Source organism: Miscanthus floridulus, chromosome 8 (assembly GCF_019320115.1).
Source record: "Miscanthus floridulus cultivar M001 chromosome 8, ASM1932011v1, whole genome shotgun sequence".
NCBI lineage: Eukaryota > Viridiplantae > Streptophyta > Magnoliopsida > Poales > Poaceae > Miscanthus > Miscanthus floridulus.
Genome location: NC_089587.1, coordinates 40,309,623 through 40,315,646, shown reverse-complemented (window position 1 = coordinate 40,315,646; position 6,024 = coordinate 40,309,623).

Here is a 6,024-nt window from a genome sequence, read left to right as displayed (position 1 = left end):
CCACGACGTCTTCTCTGGCGGCCATGATCAAGTTGAACTCGACCCGCTCCTCCTCGGCGTCGGTGCTCTCATCGCATGGCACGGCGAACTAGAGGTTGAAGAAGGAGGCGGCATCATCGTTGTCGTCCCTGCCCCCGCCATCCTCTCATGCCAACGCCGACGCGGCGATGGTCGTGGTGGCGGCTATGACCGCAGGCGCGCGCTGGGCGCCGGCCACCATGCCATCGCGCATGTACTTGAGGAAGCTGAAGGACTCCATGACGCACATGTGGAACAGAGGCGGGTAGCGTTTCTAGGACTATGAGGCTGGAGCTCCCCTCACTCACTCACTTGTTCTGGGACAGCGTTGGGCAGCTTTTCTAGGACTTTTGAGGGAGCCTTTTAAGGAGGATAGAGGAGTAAGGACCGGCTACAGATGGAGGATGAGGAGGTGGTGGTGGTGGTGTTGCAGTTGTAGCATCAATGCCAAATAGATGAGCAGCAGTGGTTGGACGGGAAGGGTGGCGTCGGCTTTCGACAGGGGCAGAGGGTCTCAGCCCATGCACTGCTCATGCCATGGGGGTGGTAGGGCTCCCATGATCTCTTCTCCTCTAGCCTATGCCTCCAGTCAGGATAGAGTGAGATCGAGGGAGGACGACCATGCGTGAGCATGCGTCCGGCGGTCATGGCGGCTATCACACCGAGATTTGGCCCGAGGGGCCTCTACCTTGGATGAGCAGCGACACAATCTGGTGGAGAGGGTGGAGAAGGCCTTGGCACAGCTGGAGTGGAGGGGAACCAGACAATGGCGAGACAATGGTGGTGAATTTGGCGGGCAAAGCTCGTCGGCGTCAATGGCGGGGCTCTGGAACAGGGCAGTGAGGAAGAGCAGAGCAGCGCAACGCTACTCCTCATTCTTGCCATGCTTAAATCATGTCCACGTGGATGACACGTCAGCTTCTAACCCTCCTCGTGTCTATTTTGGACCTGGATGAGACCACTTAAATACATTAGGGAACCAAACGTGTGATTTCGTAGTTTGAGTACCTAGACGAAATCCACCCAATACTTTAAGGATCGGCCGTGCAATTTACTCATGTCTATAAATACCATTTGGCCAACTCTAGCTCACGCTCTTGGTCATTTGCATAGACATAGCAACCTTGTGAGCTTAGCCAAAGCCCTACCACTCATCTCCATCATTGATTTATCATCTTTGTGAGATTGGGAGAGAATCCAAGTGCATTGCTTGAGTGATTGCATCTAGAGGCACTTGGTGTTCGTGTTTTGCTACGGGATTCACTTGTTACTCTTGGTTGTTGCCGCCACGTAGATAGCTTGGAGCAGCGAGGATCATCGAGTGGAGGTCAGTGATTGTCTCCGGCTCCGATCGCGGTGATTGTGAGGGGCCTTGTGGCTTCCCCGGTGGAGCACCAAAAGATAACTCTAGTGGAGTGCTCATGTCATTGAGTTGCCTCACTTGTGGGTAGGTTCTTGCGGTGTCCAATTGTGTGGACGAGGTTCGTGCAACACCTCTTAGCCGCCGAACTACCAAGTGTTGGTTGACACAACAGGGACTGGCGTGCCAACAAGTACGTGAACCTCGAGAGAAAAATTGGTTGTCTCTTGCCCATTGGTATTCTCCTCGTGATTGATTTAGTATTCATCTTATGATTGATTCACTCTTCTACACGGTGGTATAATCACCTTACTTACTCATTTACATACCCGCAAACTAGTTGTAGTAAGCTCTTTAGTGTAGCTAGAATTGAGAGCTTGCTTTGTAGCTTCAGTTCATCTAGTGGAGCTCTTTAGTGTAGCAAGTGTGAGAGCTCTTAGTGAGTAGTGACTTAGTAAATTGTGTGTCTAGTGATCATAGTAACTAGAATTATTGGATAGGTGGCTTGCAACCCTCGTAGAGCTAGAGCAAGTTTACTTTTCGCTATTTGTCATACTAATCAAATTGCTCTAGTTGATTTATAGATTTTTTAATAGGCTATTCACCCCCCTCTAGCCATATTAGGACCTTTCACCTCCCTTTGAGAGGGTTTTGATTTCCCCGACCTTACGCGGGCATCTGTCACTGGTTGTGACCTCTCGAGGTTTGCCACACGACGCGGGGATCCTAGGTTGTTTAGTCCACCCCTAGGCCTATAAATAAAAGCTCTTCTACTATTTGAATCACTTATGGCTATAACTTCAAGTCCTCCTAAATTTGCCTGAACGGCTTGGTGTTTGAGAGGGTGAAGAAATGAGAGAGATATGTTTGAGGAGAACCGTGTGGTTCCCGCTATACATCCCGCTGAGGGTCATCTATGATGGCCGAATCTAGTGTCACCCCTTTCAACAGCTGGTGCCAGAAGGGAACTTGCGAGCAGTGGAGTGGGAGGTATCGTTCGAGTCCGGTCATACGCGACCGTGGGCCTCCATCTAATGACCGTTTCTTATTTTGGACTATGTTGGTTTGGATGCCTGAAGCAGACAGTGGCTAGGGACGTCTCTGTCTTTCTCTCGAGTTCTGTGCATTCACCGATGGCGCGTCATGACCTTTGAGGGAGGTAACTTGACGTCCGCCTTGTGCCATTCGCAGAATGGGAGGAGGATGAAGTAGCATTGCCTTATCACGCTGCTCGCGCTGAGTGAGGCACAGTCATGACACGGGTGCACTTTGGTTTCTAGCTGGTCTTCCTTTGCCACAATGAGGATGGGGACGGCTCCTGTTGGCTTGTTGGGCTACAAGCTTTCTAGGAGTGCTTCTTGGAAGTCTCCTAGTGCACATGGGGCCCCCAGAGCCATTGGGGCCATCGTTCTTCTTCTCTCATGCTCTGGATGCGGGAGCGTGATGTTTGTAAGAGGGATGGTGGGGCAAACCTTGACCTTACCTTCCCTGCTTTTGTAGCATCTGCTTTTGGCTTTTAGTGATGCCACCAGCGAGGTGGCACCATATTCTTTGTACTTTTCATTTTTTTGAGTGGCATGATCGCTCTTGTACTTGTGGATACTTAAGGTGAGAGTTTCCCTTTCTTAATGCTGACGCTTTCCTCACGGAGGCAGTGTGCCTTCATGTTGTGGGGGATGGATTTGCGGGTTCAGCCTGAGGTCATTGGTGGGTTCTTCTCATACTAATGATGCGGGTTCGACCTCTGCGCGTGCGGTCAGGAGGTTTTTTGCGACCGTGCGTTGGCTCGTAGGTCTTGGACCTTTTGTTTCTTTCACATGACCAAGCCATGATCACGCTTTGGGCTCCGCATTGCACATCACCCCAGCCATTTGCTTTGTCAATCTCTCCTAGAGAGGTCATAGACCTCTAACAGTTTATGAGTTTCTAGAGTTGGCCTCAGGTCTGAGATCTAGGACGTAGGGAGGAGTTGGTCAAAGCCTAGCTCTGACTTCTTACGGGGTCACGGGGACCTAACTCCATTTTTCCATGACGTCCTTGTTGACCTTGAGAGGTCGTGCTACCTTGTTATAGGTAGGTTTGGTTTTGCCCCACGTGGGGAGAGGCATGTCCACCATAACCATGCGGTTGGAGCGGTGCGCCTCATCGGGGTCGATGGGTAATTTGAGCGGGACTCGATATCCTCCCCAATCGACGTGGAGTTTGGTTGTGTCTCATCCAGAGACATCCCATAAATCATCGACCGTCAATCTCGTCGGTCTCCGATCGCCTCCGTAGCGGTCAGAGGGCAAGATGCCTCCCCTAGATGGGGTCAACCCGGGTGACTTCGAAGCGGACGACTCGAACACAGAGAGAGATGGTCATGTGGCTCCGCACCACCGATTAGGCCATAGGGGCCCATCTCCTCCCATCCTCTATCCCATTTGTGGCCTCGAGCCCTTCTAAGGACTGGCCCAAGAGTGGGTTTCCTAAGCACGACGTGGGGTCATGGTCGCGGCGGGTCATTCTATGCATGATCTCAGGGTGCAGTTGGCCTCCCCGGTCATACCATGGTATAATGGCGCCCACTCACAAGCTGTAGTGCGCCGTGGAATGCGGGCTCACAAATCAAAATGATATGGAAAGAGTGGGGATGTGCATAGGTTACTTGGTTTGCGCCGCTACTTGGGTGACCGTCGCTCCGCCTTCCCTCCGACCACTTCACCTGCTCTGCATGGATTCTAAGGTGGTTAGTAAATGAAAGTGAACACGTGTGCGCTCGAGGTATCCATCGTGGCTGGTTCCTGTGGCTATAAATCGGGAGATCTGGCACGGCGAGAGGATTCATCTTGTTGCTGATTCTTCCTTCTTGCCTTCATGCGCTCGCAGCTTCCTTTCCTGGCTGACACGATGGATCACAGCAAGCATCCATGGGAAGGTGTACCAGAGGCTAGTGGTCTGCCGCCATGTCTCTGAGCTTTCTTGCGTGAACAGGGGTGAGCGTCCAAATGATGTTTTGAGTTCAATGCTGACCTGAGTTAACCGTGAGCACTCCTTAGGGCTATCTCCCATGCCGCTTTAGGAGGCGCCGCTAGCATTGCCCCAGCTGAGGCCCCATCGGAGGCAGGGTCGAGATCATCTTTGTCATCTTTGAGCGGCCGTCGAGAATTTTGCCGCCTCATTCACGACGCAGACGAAGCTCACCAGAGGTATTCTGTGTCTGCCTACGAGGTGAGGTAGCTAGAGCTTGACCATGATGCTGTCAAGGCCACTTTCGCCACTTTAGAAGGTGATGAAAGGATTAAGATGCCCAAGAGGGGGGTGAATTGGGCTAATTCTAAATTTCTTCGCAATAATTAAATCCTATGGTTAGCCTAATTAACCCCTTGTGCCTAGAAAGTGTTCTAAATTGTTCTACCGCACAAAAGACTTGCAACCTAAGTTCCAATCCTACTCTAGCATGGCAATTCTGTAAAGACATGAAATGAATTGCTCAAAGTAAATGTTCAAGGTAAATGCTCAAAGTAAATAGAGTGGAAGGAACACAGCGATGTTTTGCTGAGGTATCAGAGAGTCGCCACTCCCCACTAGTTCTCGTTGGAGCACCCGCATAAGGGTGTAGCTCCCCCTTGATCCGCGCAAGGATCAAGTGCTCTCTACAGGTTGATTCTTCGACACTCCGTCTCGGTGAATCACCCACAACCGCTCACAACTTGAGTTGGGTCACCCACAAGCTCCGCCGGGTGATCACCGAACTCCCAATCACCACCAAGCCGTCTAGGTGATGGCAATCACTAAGAGTAATAAGCACGAACTCTCACTTGACCACGACAAGCCTAATGAGAAGGTGGATGCACACTTTGCTACTCTTGATCTTCACTAATGAGGGCTCTCTTTGGATTCTCAAATCTCAATCACCTCACTAGGACCTTGCTCTTCTTAGCACTCTCTAAGGTGTTTCTCAGCTATTGGAATGAGCAAAAGTACCCCCACACACAAGTGGAGGTGGTATTTATAACATGGGCTGAAAAACGAACCGTTATGTGCCTCTATGGGGTGACCGGACGCTCCGGTCATGTTGACCGGACGCTCCGGTCAGTACACCCCAAACTCTAGGGTTTATAGTGTGACCGGACGCGTCTGGTCATGATTTACCCTCTTTGGAACCTTATTGGAAACGATCGGACGCTAGCTCTCAGCGTCCAGTCACTTGACCTTCCAGTGTCCGGTCACACCGAATGATTTCACCTTAGTCAAATGAACTGACCGGACTCTATGCTAGCATCCGGTCACACCGAAGCCAGCGTCCGGTCAGTATTTGACCCTCCATTCACTTCCAACTCTCGATCATACATGAATGAAGTTTGCTCCATTTGATCTTAGGCATATGTAGGAGCTACCTAGCGCTAGTTTTAACAAGTGTGCACCACACCTAACTCACTAGACTCACCTAGGTCAAGCTACCCATCCATATCCCCCTTAATAGTATGGCCAAAGGAAAAACAAAGTCCTAAACTACTCTAAGTGTCTCTTCAACTCCAATCGACACTTAGAACTAGTTCATCCTTAACCTTGTCATCCATCCTTTGAAAACTGAAATGATTTCCATCGTAGGGGCATGACCACCTTGATTGCCCAATCGATCTCCTTTACTATGACCTAACTTA